This window comes from Siphateles boraxobius, unplaced genomic scaffold (genome assembly GCF_051911475.1).
Source record: "Siphateles boraxobius isolate OS27281-9 unplaced genomic scaffold, OSU_SipBor_1 51, whole genome shotgun sequence".
Lineage (NCBI taxonomy): Eukaryota > Metazoa > Chordata > Actinopteri > Cypriniformes > Leuciscidae > Siphateles > Siphateles boraxobius.
This window is the reverse complement of record NW_027509153.1, coordinates 1745183-1769813: the sequence shown is the minus strand read 5'-3', so window position 1 is coordinate 1769813 and position 24631 is coordinate 1745183. Positions and strand designations below refer to the sequence as shown.

The 24631-nt window shown below is 47.4% G+C and overlaps 14 non-coding genes and 1 pseudogene across 14 annotated transcripts; all 15 read right to left on the bottom strand.

The window, feature by feature from the left end:
- Nucleotides 1–1069: 1069 nt before the first annotated feature.
- trnav-uac (transfer RNA valine (anticodon UAC)) lies at nt 1070–1142 on the bottom strand. The gene has a single exon. It is a non-coding gene; the product is annotated as a tRNA-Val (tRNA).
- Nucleotides 1143–2109: 967 nt separating this feature from the next.
- Nucleotides 2110–2182, bottom strand: trnav-uac (transfer RNA valine (anticodon UAC)). The gene has a single exon. It is a non-coding gene; the product is annotated as a tRNA-Val (tRNA).
- A 266-nt stretch (nt 2183–2448) lies between these two features.
- Nucleotides 2449–2521, bottom strand: trnav-cac (transfer RNA valine (anticodon CAC)). The gene has a single exon. It is a non-coding gene; the product is annotated as a tRNA-Val (tRNA).
- Nucleotides 2522–2920: 399 nt separating this feature from the next.
- On the bottom strand, nt 2921–2993 carry trnav-uac (transfer RNA valine (anticodon UAC)). The gene has a single exon. It is a non-coding gene; the product is annotated as a tRNA-Val (tRNA).
- A 476-nt stretch (nt 2994–3469) lies between these two features.
- On the bottom strand, nt 3470–3542 carry trnav-cac (transfer RNA valine (anticodon CAC)). Its single transcript has one exon. It is a non-coding gene; the product is annotated as a tRNA-Val (tRNA).
- A 668-nt stretch (nt 3543–4210) lies between these two features.
- On the bottom strand, nt 4211–4283 carry trnav-uac (transfer RNA valine (anticodon UAC)). The gene has a single exon. It is a non-coding gene; the product is annotated as a tRNA-Val (tRNA).
- Nucleotides 4284–4549: 266 nt separating this feature from the next.
- trnav-cac (transfer RNA valine (anticodon CAC)) lies at nt 4550–4622 on the bottom strand. Its single transcript has one exon. It is a non-coding gene; the product is annotated as a tRNA-Val (tRNA).
- Nucleotides 4623–5031: 409 nt separating this feature from the next.
- On the bottom strand, nt 5032–5104 carry trnav-uac (transfer RNA valine (anticodon UAC)). Its single transcript has one exon. It is a non-coding gene; the product is annotated as a tRNA-Val (tRNA).
- Nucleotides 5105–5576: 472 nt separating this feature from the next.
- Nucleotides 5577–5649, bottom strand: trnav-cac (transfer RNA valine (anticodon CAC)). Its single transcript has one exon. It is a non-coding gene; the product is annotated as a tRNA-Val (tRNA).
- A 472-nt stretch (nt 5650–6121) lies between these two features.
- On the bottom strand, nt 6122–6194 carry trnav-cac (transfer RNA valine (anticodon CAC)). The gene has a single exon. It is a non-coding gene; the product is annotated as a tRNA-Val (tRNA).
- A 526-nt stretch (nt 6195–6720) lies between these two features.
- Nucleotides 6721–6793, bottom strand: trnav-cac (transfer RNA valine (anticodon CAC)). The gene has a single exon. It is a non-coding gene; the product is annotated as a tRNA-Val (tRNA).
- Nucleotides 6794–7203: 410 nt separating this feature from the next.
- On the bottom strand, nt 7204–7276 carry trnav-uac (transfer RNA valine (anticodon UAC)). Its single transcript has one exon. It is a non-coding gene; the product is annotated as a tRNA-Val (tRNA).
- A 266-nt stretch (nt 7277–7542) lies between these two features.
- Nucleotides 7543–7615, bottom strand: trnav-cac (transfer RNA valine (anticodon CAC)). Its single transcript has one exon. It is a non-coding gene; the product is annotated as a tRNA-Val (tRNA).
- Nucleotides 7616–7738: 123 nt separating this feature from the next.
- On the bottom strand, nt 7739–7811 carry trnav-aac (transfer RNA valine (anticodon AAC)). Its single transcript has one exon. It is a non-coding gene; the product is annotated as a tRNA-Val (tRNA).
- A 3489-nt stretch (nt 7812–11300) lies between these two features.
- The window catches only part of LOC143712781 (FGGY carbohydrate kinase domain-containing protein-like), a 43270-nt pseudogene continuing 29939 nt past the window's right edge, over nt 11301–24631 (bottom strand).

Genomic DNA, 24631 nt, shown 5'->3' with positions numbered 1-24631 from the left:
CGGTGCCATAGTCAGACTTTCCATCATCTTGCTGGTCAGCGCCATCTCTGGGGTTTTAGGGGAGGATGAACCATCCATGCTCATGTAGCTCATGGTTCTCTTTCTGGTCTGGCTACAACACACAGTCCCTATTTATATAGCGTGCTCAGGAATGCCAGGATATCGGATGACACGCACACACTCACAGACAGACGCACACACACACAGTGCGGAGACTGTCAACTTTAATCAAATTCTTCACCATAGTGAAACGGTAAGATGATTTTACATTTGTAATTCTAATCTATTCTAATCTATATGCGACATTAGAAAAATTATTTTCTCACCCCGACACGGAGGGGATTTCCCACACCAAGAAGTTATTTCCCCCCGGGGTCAATAGGTCAAAATCAATGGGGCAAAGACAACTGGCAAAGACAACTGGCAACTTCATATATCATACAAAGGTCAATAGGGTAAAGACAACTGTCAACTTGATCGATCGATAGGTCAAAGGTTAATCCCTAAATTAAGCGACCTCCGGAACAACCCCTCCGGAAGGTCAAAGGTTAATCCCTACATCAAAGGACCTCCGGAACACCCTCCGGAAGGTCAAAGGTTAGCCCCGCCCACCTGTCAATCATAGGGTCATAAATCATTTTGACATAAGCCGAATGGTTATAACTACTAGTGTGACAGTCTGTAAATTCCACAAACAACAGAACAGAGGTCATTCGGCATGGCAGTCTGCCTACAGCTCCTTGGTACGATGGCCTTCACCTGTCTCAAAAGTAAGGGTTTTGTATCGAATTGCAGCATTTATATTTAACATGCCTCCACTTGTTTCCACCCAGTTTTGAACTGAAGACCTTTGCGTGTAAAGCGAACGTGATATCATGGCATGTGCTTTTTAGAAGATGGCTCCTTCCCATAATCTGCTCTGCAAGCAGTGTGACAGTCTGTGAATTCCACAAACAACAGAACAGAGGTCATTCGGCATGGCAGTCTGCCTACAGCTCCTTGGTACGATGGCCTTCACCTGTCTCAAAAGTAAGGGTTTTGTAGCATTTATATTTAAAATGCATCCACTTGTTTCCGCCCAGTTTTGAACTGAGGACATTTTGCGTGTAAAGCAAACGTGATAACCACTACACTACGGAAACTTGATTTGGACGGTACCCACCTAGTGTCATTCGGCATGGCAGTCTGCCTACAGCTCCTTGGTACGATGGCCTTCACCTGTCTTAAAAGTAAGGGTTTTGTAGCGAATTGCAGCATTTATATTTAACATGCCTCCACTTGTTTCCACCCAATTTTGAACTGAGGACCTTTCGCGTGTAAAGCGAACGTGATAACCACTACACTACTGAAACTTGGTTTGGATCTCATTCCCACCTCTTCTAGCGTACGCTTGTTCAAAAGCGACTGAAACTATAGACTGCCCAGTGTTTTTAACATGGCAAAAAGCTGCTAATTTTGTTGGCAGACCGAACATTTTATATTACTGTACAGGAAACCTCAATGTTCATTTGTTTTATTTTTGTCCTTTTCTAAAGAGATTAAACAACAAACATCCCTTCAAGTGTACTGACCTGCTCAACAGAAAATCGCATACGAAATTTTTGCAAAAATTACCCACAGTTTCCGTCCAGTTTCAAACTGGGGACTTTTCGCGTGGGAGGCGAACGTGATAACCACTACACTACAAACACATCTTCAGGTTGCAGACCTAAATCTTTAGGCGCACGCTTATTAAAAAGCATATAAAGGAAATGAGCGCTGCACCCACCTAGTGTGGCAAAGAGTTTACATTTTCTGTCAGAATCCAACCACTGTTTCTGCTCGGTTTCGAACAGAGGACCTTTCGCGTGTTAGGCGAATATGATGACCACTAAACTACAGAAACCTATTTGTGCTTTTTAGAAGATGGCTCGTTCCCATAATCTGCCCTGCAAGCAGTGTGACAGTCTGTAAATTCCACAAACAACAGAACAGAGGTCATTCGGCACCCACCTAGTGTCATTCGGCATGGCAGTCTGCCTACAGCTCCTTGTTACGATGGTCTTCACCTGTCTTAAAAGTAAGGGTTTTGAAGTGAATTGCAGCATTTATATTTAACATGCCTCCACTTGTTTCCACCCAATTTTGAACTGAGGACCTTTCGCTTGTAAAGCGAACGTGATAACCACTACACTACGGAAACTTGGTTTGCATCTCATTCCCACCTCTTCTAGCGCACGCTTGTTCAAAAGCGACTGAAACTATAGACTGCCCAGTGTTTTTAACATGGCAAAAAGCTGCTAATTTTGTTGGCAGACCGAACATTTTATATTACTTCACAGGAAACCTCAATGGTCATTTGTTTTATTTTTGTCCTTTTCTAAAGAGATTAAACCACAAACATCCCTGCAAGTGTACTGACCTGCTCAACAGAAAATCGCATACGAAATTTTTGCAAAAAACACTCACAGTTTCCGCCCAGTTTCGAACTGGGGACCTTTCGCGTGTGAGGCAAACGTGATAACCACTACACTACAAAAACAAGTCCTCAGTTTGCAGACATAAATCTTTAGTTGCACGCTTATTAAAAAGCATATAATGGAAATGAGCGCTGCTACCACCTAGTGTGGCAAACAGTTTAAATTTTCTGTCAGAATCCAACCACTGTTTCTACTCGGTTTCGAACCGAGGACCTTTCGCGTGTTAGGCGAACGTGATGACCACTACACTACAAAACCTATTGATGCGGTGCATATGCTTTTTAGAAGATGGCTCCTTCCCATAATCTGCTCTGCAAGCAGTGTGACAGTCTGTAAATTCCACAAACAACAGAACAGAGGTCATTCTGCATGGCAGTCTGCCTACAGCTCCTTGGTACGATGGCCTTCACCTGTCTCAAAAGTAAGGGTTTTGTAGCATTTATATTTAAAATGCATCCACTTGTTTCAGCCCAGTTTTGAACTGAGGACCTTTTGCGTGTAAAGCAAACGTGATAACCACTACACTACGGAAACTTAATTTGGACGGCACCCACCTAGTGTCATTCGGCATGGCAGTCTGCCTACAGCTCCTTGGTACGATGGCCTTCACCTGTCTTAAAAGTAAGGGTTTTGTAGCGAATTGCAGCATTTATATTTAACATGCCTCCACTTGTTTCCACCCAATTTTGAACTGAGGACCTTTCGCGTGTAAAGCGAACGTGATAACCACTACACTACAGAAAATTGGTTTGGATCTCATTCCCACCTCTTCTAGCGTACGCTTGTTCAAAAGCGACTGAAACTATAGACTGCCCAGTGTTTTTAACATGGCAAAAAGCTGCTAATTTTGTTGGCAGAACGAACATTTTATATTACTGTACAGGAAACCTCAATGGTCATTTGTTTTATTTTTGTCCTTTTCTAAAGAGATTAAACAACAAACATCCCTGCAAGTGTACTGACCTGCTCAACAGAAAATCGCATACGAAATTTTTGCGAAAACCACACACAGTTTCCGCCCAGTTTCGAACTGGGGACCTTTCGCGTGTGAGGCGAACGTGATAACCACTACACTACGGAAACACATCTTCAGGTGGCAGACATAAATGTTTAGGTGCACGCTTATTAAAAAGCATATAAAGGAAAGGAGCGCTGCTACCACCTAGCGTGGCAAAAAGTTTAAATTTTCTGTCAGAATCCAACCACTGTTTCTGCTCGGTTTCGAACAGAGGACCTTTTGCGTGTTAGGCGAACGTGATGAACACTACACTACAGAAACCTATTGATGAGGTACATGTGCTTTTTAGAAGATGCCTCCTTCCCATAATCTACTCTGCAAGCAGTGTGACAGTCTGTGAATTCCACAAACAACAGAACAGAGGTAATTCGGCATGGCAGTCTGCCTACAGCTCCTGGGTACGATGGCCTTCACCTGTCTTAAATGTAAGGGTTTTGTATCGAATTGCAGCATTTATATTTAACATGCCTCCACTTGTTTCCGCCCAGTTTTGAACTGAAGACCTTTGCGTGTAAAGCGAACGTGATATCATGGCATGTGCTTTTTAGAAGATGGCTCCTTCCCATAATCTACTCTGCAAGCAGTGTGATAGTCTGTGAATTCCACAAACAACAGAACAGAGGTCATTCGGCATGGCAGTCTGCCTACAGCTCCTTGGTACGATGGCCTTCACCTGTCTCAAAAGCAAGGGTTTTGTAGCGAATTGGAGCATTACATTTAAAATGCCTCCACTTGTTTCCGCCCAGTTTTGAACTGAGGACCTTTCGCGTGTAAAGCAAACGTGATAACCACTACACTACGGAAACTTGATTTAGACGTCAGTCCCACCACTTCTAGGGTACGCTTGTTCAAAAGCGACTGAAACTATAGACTGGCCGGTGTTTTTAACATGGCAAAAAGCTGCTAATTTTGTTGGCAGACCGAACATTTTATATTACTTCACAGGAAACCTCAATGGTCATTTGTTTTATTTTTGTCCTTTTTTAAAGAGATTAAACCACAAACATCCCTGCAAGTGTACTGACCTGCTCAACAGAAAATCGCATACGAAATTTTTGCAAAAAACACCCACAGTTTCCGCCCAGTTTCGAACTGGGGACCTTTCGCGTGTGAGGCAAATGTGATAACCACTACACTATGGAAACAAGTCTTCAGGTTGCAGACATAAATCTTTAGGTGCACCCTTATTAAAAAGCATATAAAGGAAATGAGCGCTGCACCCACCTAGTGTGGCAAAAAGTTTAAATTTTCTGTCAGAATCCAACCACTGTTTCTGCTCGGTTTCGAACAGAGGACCTTTTGCGTGTTAGGCGAACGTGATAACCACTACACTACAGAAACCTATTGATGAGGTACATGTGCTTTTTAGAAGATGCCTCCTTCCCATAATCTACTCTGCAAGCAGTGTGACAGTCTGTGAATTCCACAAACAACAGAACAGAGGTAATTCGGCATGGCAGTCTGCCTACAGCTCCTTGGTACGATGGCCTTCACCTGTCTCAAAAGTAAGGGTTTTGTAGCGAATTGGAGCATTAAATTTAAAATGCCTCCACTTGTTTCCGCCCAGTATTGAACTGAGGACCTTTCGCGTGTAAAGCGAACGTGATAACCACTACACTACGGAAACTTGATTTGGACGGTACCCACCTAGTGTCATTCGGCATGGCAGTCTGCCTACAGCTCCTTGGTACGATGGCCTTCACCTGTCTTAAAAGTAAGGGTTTTGTAGCGAATTGCAGCATTTATATTTAACATGCCTCCACTTGTTTCCACCCAATTTTGAACTGAGGACCTTTTGCGTGTAAAGCGAACGTGATAACCACTACACTACGGAAACTTGATTTGGATCTCATTCCCACCTCTTCTAGCGTACGCTTGTTCAAAAGCGACTGAAACTATAGACTGCCCAGTGTTTTTAACATGGCAAAAAGCTGCTAATTTTGTTGGCCGAACATTTTATATTACTGTACAGGAAACCTCAATGGTCATTTGTTTTATTTTTGTCCTTTTCTAAAGAGATTAAACAACAAACATCCCTGCAAGTGTACTGACCTGCTCAACAGAAAATCGCATACGAAATTTTTGCAAAAACCAAGCTTAGTTTCCGCCCAGTTTCGAACTGGGGACCTTTCGCGTGTGAGGCGAACATGATGAACACTACACTACAGAAACCTATTGATGAGGCACATGTGCTTTTTAGAAGATGGCTCCTTCCCATAATCTACTCTGCAAGCAGTGTGACAGTCTGTGAATTCCACAAACAACAGAACAGAGGTCATTCGGCATGGCAGTCTGCCTACAGCTCCTGGGTACGATGGCCTTCACCTGTCTTAAAAGTAAGGGTTTTGTATCGAATTGCAGCATTTATATTTAACATGCCTCCACTTGTTTCCGCCCAGTTTTGAACTGAAGACCTTTGCGTGTAAAGCGAACGTGATATCATGGCATATGCTTTTTAGAAGATGGCTCCTTCCCATAATCTGCTCTGCAAGCAGTGTGACAGTCTGTGAATTCCACAAACAACAGAACAGAGGTCATTCGGCATGGCAGTCTGCCTACAGCTCCTTGGTACGATGGCCTTCACCTGTCTCAAAAGCAAGGGTTTTGTAGCGAATTGGAGCATTACATTTAAAATGCCTCCACTTGTTTCCACCCAGTTTTGAACTGGGGACCTTTCGCGTGTGAGGCGAACGTGATGACCACTACACTACAGAAACCTATTGATGGAGCATGTGCTTTTTAGAAGATCCCTCCTTCCCATAATCTGCTCTGCAAGCAGTGTGACAGTTTGTAAATTCCACAAACAACAGAACAGAGGTTATTCGGCATGGCAATCTGCCTACAGCTCCTTGGTACGATGGCCTTCACAAGGGTTTTGTAGCGATTTGCAGCATTTATATTTAACATGCCTCCACTTGTTTCCACCCAGTTTTGAACTGAGGACCTGTCGCGTGTAAAGCGAACGTGATAACCACTACACTACGGACACTTGATTTGGACGTCAGTCCCACCTCCTCTAGGGTACGCTTGTTCAAAAACGACTGAAACTATAGACTGCCCAGTGTTTTAAACATGGCAAAAAGCTGCTAATTTTGTTGGCAGACCAAACATTTTTTATTACTGTACAGGAAACCTCAACGGTCATTTGTTTTATTTTTGACAGAAAATGTGCCTGCATCCCTGCAAGTGTACTGACCTGCTCAACAGAAAATCGCATAAGAAATTTTTGTAAAAACCACCCACAGTTTCCACCCAGTTTCGAACTGGGGACCTTTCGCGTGTGAGGCGAACGCGATAACCACTACACTACGGAAACACTTCTTCAGGTGGCAGACATAATTCTTTAGCTGCACGCTTATTAAAAAGCATATAAAGGAAATGAGCGCTGCTACCACCTAGCGTGGCAAACAGTTTAAATTTTCTGTCAGAATCCAACCACTGTTTCTGCTCGGTTTCGAACAGAGGACCTTTCGCGTGTTAGGCGAACGTGATGAACACTACACTACAGAAACCTATTTATGATGCACATGTGCTTTTTAGAAGATGGCTCCTTCCCATAATCTACTCTGCAAGCAGTGTGACAGTCTGTGAATTCCACAAACAACAGAACAGAGGTCATTCGGCATGGCAGTCTGCCTACAGCTCCTGGGTACGATGGCCTTCACCTGTCTTAAAAGTAAGGGTTTTGTATCGAATTGCAGCATTTATATTTAACATGCCTCCACTTGTTTCCGCCCAGTTTTGAACTGAGGGCCTTTCGCGTGTAAAGCAAACGTGATAACCACTACACTACGGAAACTTGATTTGGACGTCAGTCCCACCGCTTCTAGGGTACGCTTGTTCAAAAGCGACTGAAACTATAGATTGCCCAGTGTTTTTAACATGGCAAAATGCTGCTAATTTTGTTGGCAGACCAAACATTTTATATTACTGTACAGGAAACCTCAATGGTCATTTGTTTTATTTTTGTCCTTTTCTAAAGAGATTAAACCACAAACATCCCTGCAAGTGTACTGACCTGCTCAACAGAAAATCGCATACGAAATTTTTGCAAAAACCACCCACAGTTTCCGCCCAGTTTCGAACTGGGGACCTTTCGCGTGTGAGGCGAACGTGATAACCACTACACTACGGAAACACGTCTTCAGGTTGCAGACATAAATCTTTAGGTGCACGCTTATTAAAAAGCATATAAAAGAAATGAGTGCTGCACCCACCTAGCGTGGCAAACAGTTTAAATTTTCTGTCAGAATCCAACCACTGTTTCTGCTCGGTTTCAAACCGAGGACCTTTCGCGTGTTAGGCGAACGTGATGACCACTACACTACAGAAACCTATTGATGAGACACATGTGCTTTTTAGAAGATGGCTCCTTCCCATAATCTGCTCTGCAGGCAGTGTGACAGTCTGTAAATTCCACAAACAACAGAACAGAGGTCATTCTGCATGGCAGTCTGCCTACAGCTCCTTGGTACGATGGCCTTCACCTGTCTCAAAAGTCATACCGATCTTTATGGGAGCTCCCTGGGCACAGCGCTATGGAGGGCCAGGATCGGAGTTGGGCTTGCACGATTGGAAGGCGCAGACGGAATATCTGGCCGGATTACAGGGACTGAGTGCATCACAGAAAGTAATGTTTGTGTTGGGGTCTTTGGAAGCAGAAGCCAAAAGAGAAGTTCTTGCTGCATCAGAAGCCACACGGTCTACCGCGAAAACTATCTTCGATTTCCTGTCCGGATTATATGGAGACTCTACCCCGGTGGCCACTCTTCGTGCCCAGTTCTTTAACTATCAACAGGGGCCTAAGCAGACTCTTCGGGCATACTCCTTGAAATTGTGGGAGCAGTTTGGCCGGCTGTTGGGTGAACTTCGTCGGGGTCGAGTCGAGGGCGGATCGATGGTGAGAGAGAGGTCGTATTCGGAGAAGGGGCGAGCTCCTGTGCGCCGCCCCCTACGTCCTGTGGGCCCCCGGTTCCAGTGGGATGACCAGGGAAGGCCCATCTGTATTAATTGTGGAGCTGGGACACATCAGTCGTCAGTGTGGGCTCCGTCGGGGTTCTCAAGGGGGTTTTTAGTCCCACCGGCTACTGTGGGTCAAGTGGCCGGGACCCCTTTGTGTGACCCTCCTCCTGTTCCTGTTTTACGAGACGACAGGGTTGGGCGCTGTCCCACCGTGGAGGTTCAAGCTAACGGAGTCACGATAGATTGTCTGGTCGATACAGGTTCTCAAGTTACGTTATTTTCGGAGAGCCTGGCCCAGGAGTTGGTTGCAGATCATCGGCTCCAAGCAGTGGATGCTTCTAGTCTGACTTTACGGGGGCAAATGGTCTGGACATCCCTTACACTGGGTACATCGTGGTAGACTTTCTGGTCCAAGGGGTTCCCGTCCAACAGAAAGGGGTCGTTATCGTCCGAGATCATTGCTTGGGCATTCATCGAGCACTCCTAGGGATGAACGTTATACTGGATTGCTCGGAGGAATTGTTTCTGGGACGGCCAGCTCGGACTTCTCTGTCATCGGCGAAGCAGGACAGGGACCGGATTCTGGCCGATTGCCGAAGAGTGCACGTGGCTAGTCAAGTGAAGGAGAGAGAAGGCATCGGTCGAGTAGCCTGTCGGTACGCTTTGTCTGTCCCAGCCCAGAGCGAGACCGTGCTTTGGGTCCGAGTACCTGCAGGACCCTGTGGGACGGGTACCTGTGTCCTGGTAGAGCCCCATGAGGACTGTCAACCCATTGAAGTGGCTCACGGGCTAACGGCCATCCACCGTGGGCGAGTCTCAGTAAAGGTGCGGAATGCCAATCCCTACTCCGTGCTCCTTCGTCGACACCAACGTCTGGTTCGAGTTTCCTCGGTACGCTCTGCCCAGGTTCACAAGCATCAGTACGTCTGCTTCAGGCAGGTGAGCTCTGCGGTGGTGGAAGTCGCCGTCCGCCCAGTTGAGGCAGAACCAGGCTCTGTGGGAGGAGGGGTGCCGACCCATTTGATGGGAGAGTCCCTGAAGGGTGAAAATCTGGAGGAGGAACAGGTGTTACAGCTCCAGGAGCTCTTGAGAAAATGGCAACATGTGTTCTCGACCCACGAAGAAGACTATGGCTGCACAGGGGTAGTGAGGCATCAAATACCTACCGGTGAGGCGATGCCTAGCCAAGAGCGGTATCGTCCGGTGCCACCCACCCTCTATGCCGAGGTCCGCGCCCTGTTGAAAGGGATGCTGGAGGGAGGAATTGTTCGAGAGAGCAGTAGTCCCAGGGCGGCGCCAATTGTTCTGGTTCAGAAGAAAACGGGAGCTTGGAGGTTCTGCGTTGACTACCGCAAACTCAACAGTGTAACGAAGAAAGATACATTCCCGTTGCCACGGATTGAAGACTCACTCACCTGTCTCACACAAGCGGCGTGGTACTCCACATTGGACCTGGCGAGTGGATACTGGCAGGTGCAGGTAGACGACCGAGATAGAGAGAAGACAGCCTTCACCACCCCGTTTGGGTTATTTGAATGGGACCGGATGCGGTTCGGCCTGTGCAATGCTCCTGCGACCTTTCAGCGCTTGATGCAGCACTGTCTAGGGGGACAACTGGTCGACTCAACGCCGGTATACCTGGACGATGTGATCGTCTTCTCCCCTGACTTCCGCACTCACCTGCACCATCTAGGTGGGAGGAGGACCACCTAGGGAGGAGGAGGAACACAGGAAGTGTTCAGGGCCATGGAGAAATATGGGCTAAAGCTTAGGCCAGACAAATGCCAGTTATTGCGGAAGAAGGTACAGTTCTTGGGACATTGTGTCAGTGCTGCAGGGATATCCCCCGACCCGGAGAAGGTGGCGGCTGTCCAAGGGTGGGAGCCACCCCGGGCAGTGAGACAGGTGCGGTCGTTCCTGGGGTTCGTGGGATTTTGTCGACGCTTTATAAAAGGATTATCTGGGCTTGCTTGGCCATTGAACCAACTCCTTGCTGGTTCCGGACGTGCCCGTGGCAAAGGCTCCCCGTCAGTGCATTGGGATTCCACCTGTGAGACCACCTTACAGAACCTCAAGCAGGAACTTCTGAGGGCCCCTATCTTGGCCTACGCAGACTTCACCCAGCCGTTCCTTCTGTACACTGACGCCAGCAATGCAGGTTTGGGAGCCGTGTTGGCCCAAGAGCACCAAGGAGTGGAGAGAGTGATTGCATACGCAAGTCAAAGTTTACATCCCGCAGAGCGGAACGCGGCAAATTACAGTTCCTTCAAAATCGAACTACTGGCAATGAAGTGGGCCATGACGGAGAAGTTCAAAGATTATCTGTTGGGAGCCAAGGTGACGGTGATTACGGATAATAATCCATTAGTACACTTGCAGACCGCCAAGTTGGGGGCAGTAGAACAGCGTTGGGTGGCACAACTAGCAAATTATGATTAACAGCTTAAATACCGACCCGGCAGAGAACACGTAAATGCGGACGCCCTGTCCAGACTCCCAGTCATCCGGAGGGACAACCAAACACCCCTTTGTACCCCTGGCCCTGAAGACGAGTTGCTGATGGCAATGGTGGAAGCTCCCGGGACCCTGAGGGCTGTTCCGTCTAGTTGGGGGTGGGACCCCGGGCGGTGGAGAAGGCTGCAGCTGGGAGATGCAGACCTGTGTCAGGTTACGTTGTACCTTAGACAGGGATACATGCCGAGAGCAGAGGAAAGCGGGCTCAGACGGTGGGAGTACAACATCTCCTAAGGCAGTGGAAGAGGCTGCGACTTAGAGAAGGGGTAATCTGCCATTCGATGCAAGATCTCCGAACACAGGAGACAGTACACCAGGTGGTGGTACCGGAGGGCCAAGTCTCGGAGCTATTGACTGCATTCCACACCCATACTGGCCATCAGGGCCAAGAGAAGACGCTGTCTCTGCTGAGGAGGTATTTCTACTGGCCTAGGATGGAAAAGAAAGTTGAGGAGTTCGTTCAGAGTTGTCCACTGTGTACGTTGTTCAAACGCAGGAAGGAAGTCCGAGCCCCATTGGTCCCCCTGTGGCCCAAAGCACCTCTGCACATCATAGGAATCGATTTCCTGACTTTAGGTCGGCCGACGGATCGATTTCAAAATATCCTGGTGATGACTGACCTATTAACTAAATACGCCTAGGGCAATCCCACTGTAGATCAGACGACAGTTACCACAGCCAGCGCCCTTTGGAGGGCAGTGATACAACCTTTTGGCTCCCCAGAGACCCTACACTCAGACCAAGGTTCAAATTTTGAGTCCCGAGTGATCCAAGAGCTGAGCCACCTTTATGGGTGCCGGAAGACCCATACGACCTCATACCATCCTCAGGGTAACGGGGGTGCGAAAGGTTGAACCAGACCCTGTTGGGGTTATTGGGGACCCTAGAGAGTGAACAACAGGGCCAATGGGCCGAGAGTCTCCCCTCTCTGTTGCAAGCCTATAACAATAGTGTGCACAGTATCACCGGGTATGCTCCTTCCTACCTTATGTTTGGGCGCCATCTCCGCTTACCTGTGGACTTGCTCCTGGGGACCGAGGCTGCAGAAAGAGGGTATAGTACCACTGACTGGGTGAATCGGCACCACCACCAACTGCTCGATGCCTACCGACGAGTCTCAGATCATCTGAGTGCAGCAGCCGCCAAGAACAAGCGGCTATACGACCGGACTGCCCGAGAGGCCCCTTTGTTACCAGGGGAGCGAGTGCTGGTAAGGGACAACCGGCGCTCAGGGAAGGGGAAGCTCCGCGATCGCTGGGAGTCGACGCCATATGTGGTGGAACGACGACAAGGGCCTGATGCTCCAGTTTACTCGGTACGACCCGAGGGGAAACCAGGACCGATACGGGTGCTCCATCGAAACTTGCTCCGTCCATGTCCGAACTATTCGCAGCTAGCGGCCGAGGCCCCAAGTGCGCCACCCGCCCCAGAGGTACTCATGGTAGGGTGGTCTGTGGTCCCGAGGGACCCTGAAGTTGAAGCAAGAGTGGCTCCGCCCTCGCCACTCCGACGGTCTCAGCGGGACACCCGAGGACAGCCTCCTGAGAGGTATGGCGAATGGAATTGAAGAACACCGGTTCTCGGGACTAGAACCGATTGGCGGGGGGGATGTCACGGGTGACAAAAACGCGTAGTGAGCGGAACCCTCTTGGTGAGTCACGAGTTTCTCGAGGGAACGATTTGTTTGCGACACATCCCACTCCAGTTCCAGGTGTGGCAGAAACATTGCCCGGCCTGATTAGCGCTAATGCACTGCAGGTGCAAGAGAGAGAGGAGCGGCGTTCACACAGGTGTCCGGCTTCACAAGCCAAAGATAAAAGGGCTATCCAGAGAGGTTTCGGGGAACGGGACGTGGATGTGGTCTGTTTTGTTTTTGGAGCAGTTTGGGGCTCAAGCTTTACTCGGGGAAGTTGTCTGGATGTGGGGAAGAGAGAAAGATAAGTGAATTGATTTCATCTTATGAACATTCGAAAAGCTTGAAGAGGATGCAGTGAATGTAAATCTGACTGTTGGGGAAGCTATGTGTTTCAGAGTGTGTTGAGGAGGAACTGAGGATTAAATATCCCCCACGGGAGTGTAACGAATGGATTGAGGCCTCTGATCAGCCCTATCGTGTGAGTGAATTGCAGTGTTTTTGCCTTATTTATATACATTGATTCATGGCTGTGGATTTGAAGTGAACACGAGTGTGGTGTGCTTTTACTGAGAAGCGGCCCCAACCCCTGCTTACACGTTTGTGAAAAGTTATTATATCTGCTCTCCATCAGAAGCCCAGAGTGATACAGCTGAGTTTGGAAGTATGCAGTATCGCTGGTGAAGTAAGCTTTTAAATCACTGTCTCACTACTTTGCACTGACGAACAGTATCCTATGTTGAGAAGAATCCTTTACCTTCCTACTTACCATCTGAGTCTGGAAGTATGCAGTATCGCTCGTGAAGTAATTTTTTTAAATCATTGTTTCACTACTGTGTACTGACGAAAGTATTCTATACTGAGAAGAATCCTTACCTTCCTACTTAACGTCTGAGTCTGGAAGTATGCAGCATCGCTGGTGAAGTAAGCTTTTAAACCACTGTCTCACTACTGTGCACCGACGAAAGTGTTCTATACTTTGAAAAATCCTTATCTTCCTACTTACGGTCTGAGTCTAGAAGTATGCAGCATCGCTGGTGAAGAAAGCTTTTAAGTCACTGTTTCACTACTGTGCACTGCTGAAAGTATCTTATACTGAGAAGAATCCTTACCTTCCTACTTACTGTCTGAGTCTAGAAGTATGCAGCATGGCTGGTGAAGTAAGCTTTTAAACCACCGTCTCCCACTACTGTGCACTGACGAAAGTTTCTTGTACTGAGAAGAATTCTTATCTTCCTACTTACCGTCTGAGTCTAGAAGTATGCAGCATTGCTGGTGAAGTAAGCTTTTAAATCACTGTCTCACTACTGTGCACTGACGACAGTATCCTATACTGAGAAGAATCCTTACCTTCCTACTTACCGCCTGAGTCTAGAAGTATGCAGCATCGCTGGTGAAGTAAGCTTTTAAAATCATTGTTTCACTACTGTGCACTGACGAAAGTATTCTATACTGAGAAAAATCCTTATCTTCCTACTTACTGTCTGAGTCTAGAAGTATGCAGCATTGCTGGTGAAGTAAGCTTTTAAACCACCGTCTCCCACTACTGTGCACTGACGAAAGTATCTTGTACTGAGAAGAATTCTTACCTTCCTACTTACCGTCTGAGTCTAGAAGTATGCAGTATTGCTGGTGAAGTAAGCTTTTAAATCACTGTCTCACTACTGTGCACTGACAAAAGTATCCTATACTGAGAAGAATTCTTACCTTCCTACTTACCGCCTGAGTCTAGAAGTATGCAGCATCGCTGGTGAAGTAAGCTTTTCAATCACTGTCTCACTACTGTGCACTGACGAAAGTATCCTATACTGAGAAGAATCCTTACCTTCCTACTTACCGTCTGAGTCTGGAAGTATGCAGCATCGCTGGTGAAGTAAGCCTTTGAATCATTGTCCCACTACTGTGCACTGACGAAAGGATTCTGTATTGAGAAGAACTCTTACCTTCTTACTTCCCGTTTGAGTCCTGAAGTGAGCCGTATCCTTGGTGAAGTTGTCACAAGGTGACGAACTAGAGACGGAACTACACAGCCCACGGGGGGATGTTTCCGCCCGGAGCGGTTTCAACTGAACACCAAGCCGGCCTCAGATGCGTCGCTACCATAGGAACAGCAGCCGCTGATGGCAAAGTGACAGAAGGTGCGGCGCATTAAGTGACTGTGTGACGATTGGGACATGTCGCTTTTAGGAACAGACAAAAGCAAAACTTTGAGAGACTGAGTGGGTTGGGTGGGATTGCTGCGGCGTTCAAACTTTTCTTCTTGCTGAGAGAGAGTGAGAGATTTCTGTGGGACAAATTGGCTGGCGAGATCGATCCGTGGGAAGGGAATCCGCTACGAAGAACTGGGTGACGGAGAACAGAGAGGCAGAGGGCGAAGTCATCTATGAAGTATTATCGAGTCCACTTACTGGGGTGAAGATAAGTACCAACCTTCTACTGGCTGTATTATATGTGGGTCATACACGAAAAGATTATATATGAGGAGAAATGACATAAAAAACGGAGTCCAGATGTCTGAATGAGAAGACAGCTGTTAGGATTTGTGATTGCAGTCGCTGAATTGTTGAAACCCGCTGTCCAGAGCGAGGAGGTTGGCCGTGACCTTAAATTTCACGGAGTGGATGAGAGTGACGTGAGTTAATGCTGTGTCCCACTGTGTGTGGTTGAAGTGGAGTTATTGAATGCTTACTGTACAGAATTCTGTCACATGTCCATCGGTCTTGCCTTGTGTTACAGTCGGGAGTTTTCTGAGGAAGAGATTAAGTGAAAACGGACTTTAAGCCTGCTGTATTCTGATTCATCATTGAAGCTGTTCTGGAGAACGGGGAAAATCCAGTTACCTGCTGTTCTGAGTGTTGAATATCCAAAGCCTGTTGTATTCTGATTCATCATTGATGCTGTTCTGGAGAACGGGGAAAATCCAGTTACCTGCTGTTCTGAGTGTTGAATATCCAAAGCCTGTTGTATTCTGATTCATCATTGATGCTGTTCTGGAGGACGGGGAAAATCCAGTTACCTGCTGTTCTGAGTGCGTCCCATCTGAAGCCCGCTGCATTTGTCTCATCGTTGCTGTTGTGGAGAACGGAGGAAACCTCAGGTACCCGTTGTTCTGAGTGTTGTGTATCTAAATCCTGTTGTACTCTGCTTCATTATTGATGCTGTTCTGGGGGACGGAGAAAATCCAGTTACCTGCTGTTCGGAGTGTGTTCCATCTGAGGCCGGTGCATTCTCGTCTCATCCTCGCTGTTCTTGGGAGTGGGAATAAACCCAGTTACCTGCTGCCCAGTCGACGCCCTTCACAGCCCCAAGCCTTCTGCACCGACATATTGGGAAGACCAAACGTACGTGGAGTACCTACTTGCTGTCCAGTCGATGCTCCTTCACAGCCGTAAGCTTTCTGCACCTGTTGAACTAAGAAGAACCAACTGTATTGAGAGGATTTACCTGCTGCCAGTCGACGCTCCTTCACAGCCCTAAGCCTACTGCACCGACGTATTGGGAAGACCAAACGTACGTGGAGTACCTACTTGCTGTCCAGTCGACGCTCCTTCACAGCCGTAAGCTTCCTACACCTGTTGTACTGAGAAGAACCAACCGTACTGAGAGTAAGCCTTTGGCACCTGAGAGACTGAGAAGAGTCAACCGTACTGAGAGTAAGCCTTTGGCACCTGAGAGACTGAGAAGAGTCAACCGTACTGAGAGTAAGCCTTTGGCACCTGAGAGAATCAGAAGAGTCAACCGTACTGAGAGTAAGCCTTTGGCACCTGAGAGACTGAGAAGAGTTCACCGTACGGAGAATAAGCCTTTGGCACCTGAGAGACTGAGAAGAGTCAACCGTACTGAGAGTAAGCCTTTGGCACCTGAGAAACTGAGAAGAGTCAACCGTACTGAGAGTAAGCCTTTGGCACCTGAGAGACTGAGAAGAGTCAACCGTACTGAGAGTAAGCCTTTGGCACCTGAGAGACTGAGAAGAGTCAACCGTACTGAGAGTAAGCCTTTGGCACCTGAATGTATCGAATAGAATCGAATGTAGTTCTTTAATGAGAACTAGTAATGTAGCTAGTTTTATTTAAGTTACTTATAAGCCATAAGCAATCGTCGATTAAAAGAGTATTTGGGGATTGCAGTTTGCTGTTTGACTTATCAATTTGTGTCGATAAAGTATAATAGGGTGAATCATGTATATAGTGCTTGCATAGTGCATATACTTGTAGCTGTTATGTATCTTTGGAAGTCCTTGAAATTAATAGGTTTCAAAGCGCAGCGCAGCGTTCCGCGTCCTATCTAAAAGGTGCTTCAGTCCTAGGCGCGCGCAAGTACACGAACCCCAACCCCCCCTGTTTGTAGATAGATAGATAGCCTATATATACACACACACAAACATATACACAAAAAAAGTGTACATGCAGACCCGCTAACAACATGTCTATAATTAACTAAGAATGTGAATTATAAAAAACATGAATTATAGAAAGCATGAAAGGCCCAGTTCCTCATTAAGGCCATTTGGTTCTACTGTGTTAAGAGTGAAAATCCAGAAAGCGTCCCATTGTAGTAGGGACTTCACTATGTCACCTCCTCGCTGGGAGGGTAGAATTTTTTCAATACCCAAAAATTTTAAGGACGCACTGGAACCATGATTAGCTTGTACATAATGCCTCGCAATTTCATAGTCCATATTTCTGTTACGAATTGCTGCTTTGTGTTCTGCAGCCAGTAGCACCTCAATGCAGTACATGAGATCCACGGGGAGGAGTCGGATCAAGATCCAAGGGGTGGAGATGGGTAGGATTAGGGTTGGGTTTAGGGATTAGGGGTGTGTTTAGGGATCAGGGGGCGGAGTTGGCTAGGTTTAGGTGTATGTAAGGTGGGAGGAGTGGATCCGACTCCTCCCCGTGGATTTCATGTTCCGCAGTGAGAACCATCTCCCGGCAGCCCTGAAACACACACACACATCCCTCAGAGCACTGACCCGTGGTGTTGGTCATGTCATGTCAGATACCTGAGTGTAGAGACCTGCACTTCTGCGAGACTACCCCGGGACCCAGCGCAACCGAGTGCGGCGCGGGACAATATTTGATGGGTGAATGCGGGTGCGGGCAGCAAGATATTATTGTGTGCGGGTTGCGGGAAAATAAAATTATTTGTGGGAAATATAGAACAAAATAAAATAACTAGAAACAAATAAACCGTTATTTATCTAATGCACAACCAACAAGGATAACTAAAATAAAAACGATTTACAGGCACATGGTCGGAAGCTAACTCTCGCGTGGTTCATAGGCGCAGAACAGCCAAGCCTACCACACAGAGGCAAAATGTCTGCACCGCATGACACACGCCATGTTATGGTATATTTTTATTTATGTACATTTCTTACTTTTTTACTGTATTTATTTGTTCTAAGTTCCTTGTTCATGTTCATCCATTGAATTAAATGCAAATAAAACGAAACATTTGTTTATTTTCCGTTTATTTTTTATTTTATTTTTTATATTCAACAGGGGAGCAAGTGAAAAAAATCACAGAGTAGCAGGCAGTACTTATACGTCTACCCGCGGGATTTTGCGGGCGGGAGCGGGACGAAACTTGATTGTTGGGGGCAGCAGCGGGAGAAAACAACATATATTTTTGCAGGAACGGGATAAAATCCGTCCCGCGCAGGTCTCTACCATGTCAGATAAATGAGTGAGTGTGTGTGTGAGTGAGCATTGACCCGTGGTGTTGGTCATGTCATGTCAGATATATGAGCGTGTGTGTGAGTGAGCACTGACCCGTGGTGTTGGCGTGTGTCTGTACGAACAGCGCGTTCTTGCTCAGCCCCCCGCACAGGAAGAGGGTTGTGATGTCATATCCTGCCTCTTTCATGGCATCTAGGATGTGTCTGGTGCCAAGCTTCATACAACAGAGACACACAATCACATTAACACTGTAATACTGAACACTTAGTTAGTGTGTGAGTGAGAGTGTGTTTGTGTGTGTGTATGTGAGAGAGAGTGTGTGTGTGTGTGGTGTGTGTCTTACAGCGATGGCCTGAAGAGTTGCTAGATACAGCAGAGCTAAATCATCCAGTGTCTGTGATAAAGTGAGTCCCACAACCTGCACACACCAGCAGTGACATCATCAATCAACTCTCCACCACTGCAAACATTAGTTATAAAAGCTAAAACTATCTGATGTGTCTTTTTTCTTAATGGTTAAAAATAAGAAATTATATTAAACGTAAAGAAAATCTTTCTTTCTAGAACATAAAGAAAAAAGTACTTTCTAGGGCTATTAACATTATTTTCATGACATTAAGCAAATGTCCCTGTTAAATCCACATTTATGTCCTCTGAAATAAAGGAAAAAAGCCCAAAAATATAATTAAAAAAAAAGATTGTCATTACTATAAATGTTAATTTGGAGTTCATTCTCAATATTCTCATTCTAGCAGCACCATAGCAACTGCCTACCAACTACACTAACAACCCTAGCAACCACCCACAACATCCGAACAACTGCCTGGTGCCAAATTTTGCCGCAGTAAGCACCACTCACATATTCTGCAGAAAATGTACGTCCAGTTATCAGTTTTATTAATAAATAATAAAAAATTAAATTAAATTAAAGGCAGTACAATGAAAACTATTATATTTTTTCATCAGCACTGTAATAAGCACAGCGTTCCTCACCGATCCCCGTGATGTCTGGTCGGCCAGAGGAGAGCGGTTGCCGTGGAAATCAGGCCAGATGTGCAGGCCGGCCGTCAGCTGCCCAGCTGTGCTGCGTCTCCAGACATGTGCTCCAGATGGAGGTTCAGGCAGGAGTAAACGTGTTTCCCACTGCAGAGAAAAGATCAGCGATCAGACTGAGTGAGAACAGAAACGCATCAGAGCGACTGATGCTCACCTCTTCTCCGCCTGCTCTTTCAGCTGCCTGGAAGCGGCGTGTCCGTTCACCACATGGTCCACCTGAAAGGACATGACATCGCTCTAATTAAGATATTCATATATTTTCATGTAAACCATCTGTATATATAGCGTATTATGTGTTTATTGTAACGTTTGTCACAATGTCCTGTAGTACAGTGATGACTGTCTGGAACCAAGCAGCCAAACTACCAACCAACCAATAAACTAAAAAAACAACAGCCAACCAATCAACTACACCAATCAATCAGACCAAACAACCAATTTAAAATATCAACCAAACAACCAACCTAACGACCAACAAAACCAACCAATCAATCAAACTACCAAGGAAACAACCAACCAAAAACCAAGAAAATAACCAAACAAACAACCATCCAACCAAGAAACCAACTAATAAACCAAACAACCAAGAAAACCACCAACCAAGTAAAAAAACGACCAATCAACCAACAAACCAATAAAGACAACAACCAATCAACCAACCACCCACCAACCAAGAAAACAACCAACCAACTAATAAACCAAACCAAGAAAATAACCACCCAACTAATCAACCAATCAACTAAACCAACCAATAAAAACAATCCATCAATCAACCAAACCAAGTAGAAAACTAACCAATCATCCAAGAACAATACAACCAATCAACCAAAAAACCAATCGAATCAATCAACCGATCAATAAACCGAGTAAAAAAAAACAACCAACCAAATCAACCAACCAACCCAAGAAAAACAACAAAAACCAAACAACCACCCCTTTCAAGAACAAAACAACCAATCAATCAACCAATAAACCAAGAAAAAAACCCAACCAACCAATCAAATTAATCAACCAACCCAAGAAAAAACCAACAACCAATCGAATCAATCAACCAAGAAAAAACAACAACCAACCAATCAAATCAATCAACCAACCAACAAACCCAAGAAAAAAACTAACGAATCAATCAACCAAACAAACAATCAACCAAGAAAAAAACCCAACCAACTAATCAAAATCTACCAACCAACCAATAAACCAAGAAAATAACAAAACAACCAACCAATCGAATCAATTAACCAACCAATAAAAAAACAACAAACTACCCAACCAATCAAATCAATTAACTAATCAACCCAAGAAAAAAACAACCAACCAAGTAGAAAAAACAAACAAACCACCAATCATCCAAGAAAAATCAACCAATAAAACGTCCCGGGTTACGTATGTAACCCTAGTTCCCCGAAGGGACGGACGCTGCGTGAAATCGCAGTGGGAACGCCCTCAGCGTGACGCGTCTGAAGCATGAATGAAATCAGTCAATGGAGAGAATGAGCGTACGGCGAGTGACGTCATCGACCAGGAAGCTATAAATATCCCCTGAGTACACAACACTCCAGCTTAAAAGTTACTGAAGCAGCGACCCAAGGGGATGCCGAGAGTATGGCAGGACACGCAGCGTCCGTCCCTTCGGGGAACTAGGGTTACATACGTAACCCGGGACGTTCCCCTTCAGGGACTACCGCTGCGTGAAATCGCAGTGGGAACGCAATACCCACATCCCCATACGACCAAATCCCCGTCGTGTGTCATTAGGAGACACAAACCGACGAGAGAACCTGAGCCCCGGGAGTGGAGCTAAGATCGAGGGAATAAAATCTAACGAAAGTGTGCGGTGAGGACCAGCCTGCCGCATCACAAACGTCCTGAAGAGAAGCTCCTGAAAGAAGAGCTGTAGAAGCAGCCATACTCCGGGTGGAATGAGCCCTTACAGCCAAAGTGAAGGCTGATGGGCCGAACCATAAGCAAGTGGGATGGCCTCGACCACCCACTTGCTCATCCTTTTTCTAGATACACCCTTTCTTAGGTGACCCAAACAGACGAACATTTGTTCCGATCTCCTCCACAGGGCAGCTCTGTGGACGTAAGCATCAAAACCCAAACTGGGCACAGCAAATTAATTTTCTCCTGGTCTGACGTCAGAAAAGGCGGAGGACAGAAAACCTGCAGAACTATAGGTCTAACTGAAACAGTTGGAACCTTAGGAACATAACCTGGTCTTGGAAAGAGAAAGGCCTTAACCAACCAGGAGCAAATTCCAGGCACGAGGGAGCCACCGAAAGTGCTTGAATATCTCCAATTCTTTTTAGAGATGAGATAGCGAGAAGAAGGATAGTCTTTAGAGTAAGAAACTTTTCCGAAACTTCCTCGATGGGCTCGAAAGGAGCAAGGGAGAGACCTTCTAAGATGACGGCCAGATCCCAAGCTGGTACCCTTGTGCGAACTGCAGGCCTCAGCCTCAAGGTGACACGAAGGAAGCGAGACATAAGCGGGTGTTTCCCGAGGGAACCTCCACTTGAAGGGGTGTGGTAAGCAGCTAAGGCCGCCACATACACCTTCAGTGTGGAGTGGGATAACCCTGTGGAGAGACGGTCCTGCAGGAAATCCAGGACTGTACCAACCGGGCAGTTAACTGGGTCCTGCTGGCGCTCTCCACACCAAGAGGTGAAAAGTTTCCACCTCGCGGCATATAACTTCCTCGTGGAGGGAGCTCTGGATCGGAGGATGGTCTCAACGACCTCAGCCGAGAGACCAGAATCTATGAGCTGGGCCCCCTCAGAGGCCAAGCCCACAGCCTCCATAGCTCTAGACGGGGGTGAAGGATCGACCCACTCGCCTGAGAGAGCAGATCTCTCCTGATCGGTATCTCTAGGGGAGAGCCGTTGAGGAGAGACACTAGGTCCGCAAACCATACCCGGGCCGACCAGAACGGGGCTATTAGCAGGAGACTGAGCCCGTCCCGGCGAACCCTCTCCAGAACTCCTGGGAGCAGAGCGATCGGGGGAAAAGCGTACAAGCGTGACCTCGGCCACGGATGTACCATCGCATCCAACCCCAGCGGGGCTGGATTGCTGTGAGAGAACCACAGCGGGCAGTGTGATGTTTCTCGAGAAGCAAATAGGTCTACCTCGGCAAGACCGAAATGTTTCCATAGGAGTTCCACCACCTCGGGGTGAAGACTCCATTCCCCGGGCCTCGGCCCCTGTCTTAACAGGATGTCTGCCCCCTGATTTAAATACCCCGGGAGATAAAAGCTCTCAGAGAAAGAATTTTCCCCTGGGACCATAGAAGGATCTGACGTGCCAGTTTGTAAAGCGGGCGAGAACGCAAACCCCCCTGATGGTTGATATAAGAAACCACCGATGTGTTGTCTGTCTGGACAAGAACATGGTGGCCCCTTAGGTCTGGGAGGAAGTGTTTCAGAGCCTGAAACACCGTCAACATCTCTAGGCAGTTTAAGTGCCACAGACGATGATGGTCCTCCCACAGACCCTGAGCCCACCCGTGAGAGAGGCATCTGTCATTAGCATAACGCGACGACAAGGAGCTCCTAACACAGGGCCTTGGGACAGAAACCAAGGATCTTTCCACATGATCAGGGCGTGATGACACCGTCGCAAACTCACGATCATGCGAAGCGGATTTCCCCTCGGGGAGAATCCCTTGGTCCTGAGCCACCACTGTAACAGTCTCATGTGCAAGAGGCCAAGAGGTATCACGTTGGACGCAGCTGCCATGAGACCTAGCAGTCTCTGGAACTGTTTTACAGTGGATGACTGGCCTAGCTTGACCTGATCTACTGCAGCGAGAATCAAAGCAATACGAGCAGGTGACAATCGTGCCTGCATCGTCGTTGAATCCCACACTACACCTAGAAAAGTGGTTCTCTGTAATGGAGAAAGAACACTCTTTTTGGCGTTGAGCCTCAGCCCCAGTCACTTGATATGAGCAAGAACGACATCTCGGTGCCGAACCGCCTGTTGTTCCGATTGAGCTAGAATCAAGCAATCGTCTATATAGTACCGAAAGCGGATGCCCTGTAACCTCAGCGGGGCTATAGCAGCATCCGTACACTTCGTGAATGTTCGGGGTGACAGTGCTAGGCCGAACGGAAGAACCCGATATTGGTACGCTTCGCCCCCGAAAGCGAACCTCAGGAACTTCCTGTGTTGAGGGAGGATAGATACATGGAAGTAAACGTCCTTTAGATCTATCATGACAAACCAGTCCTCGGATCTGATTTGAACATCCCCAGTGACAGACACAGCGCCCTGTAACGTACTGGCAGGGAACAGCTGGTCTGGGCACTCCACAACCCTCCTCGGAGGGGGCGAGCGTCCCTCGGGAAATCGCTCGCCGAGTCTCTCTACGCCCTGTGAAGGCAGGGTTAGTAGAGCAGACCACTGAGGGCATCGGAAAAGACAGGGCACCGTGTTCTTGTGCAGTGAACTCAGGTCTTTCACGATAGGGACCACCCTCAGAACCCTGACGTTCAGCACGTCAGGATTTTTTTTTTTTTCGATGAAGTAGTATCCTAACTCCCTGCTGGGTGGGGGACCCATTCCGCCAGGAACTCTACTAAGGGAACCAGCCTCTCGAGGCTGGCCTCCGGATGAACATCCCGAGTGACAGACACAGCGCCCTGTAACATACTGGCAGGAAACAGCTGGTCTGAGCACTCCACAACCCTCCTTGGAGGGGGCGAGCGTCCCTCGGGAAATCGCTCGCCGAGTCTCTCTACGCCCTGTATAGGCAGGGTTAGTAGAACAGACCCCTGAGGGCATCGAGAAAGACAGGGCACCGTGTTTTTGTGCGGTGAACTCAAGTTTTTCCCGATGGGGACCACCCTCAGAGTCCTGACGTTCAGCCCGTCAGGACTTTTTCGACGCGGCCTTTCTGGCGACAATGACTGTCCTCAGATCAGTCCTGCCCCGAGAAGGCCGCGCTGGAGAGCACCCCGCCTCGTCCCTCCAGTTTCTCTGCAGGGGGGCACGAGACGTGACACTCCGCTTCTGCTGTGCTCTTTTTGAAGACGAACTCGACGAAAGACTTTGCTCTGGTTGAACATTCTGCGTGACAGACACAGTGCCCTGTAACGGCGCACCGGCAGGGAACGACTGGTCTGAACAGACTAGAACCCTCCTTAGAGGCGGCGAGCGTCCCTCGGGAAAGCACTCGCCAGACCCTTCTACGCCCTGTTTCGGCAGGGTTAGTAGGACGGGCCCCTGAGGGCGCCGGGAGAGACAGGGCACCCTTAAGGGAGGTGAACGCAAGTCTCTCTCGGCGGGGACTCCCCTCAGATTTCCTT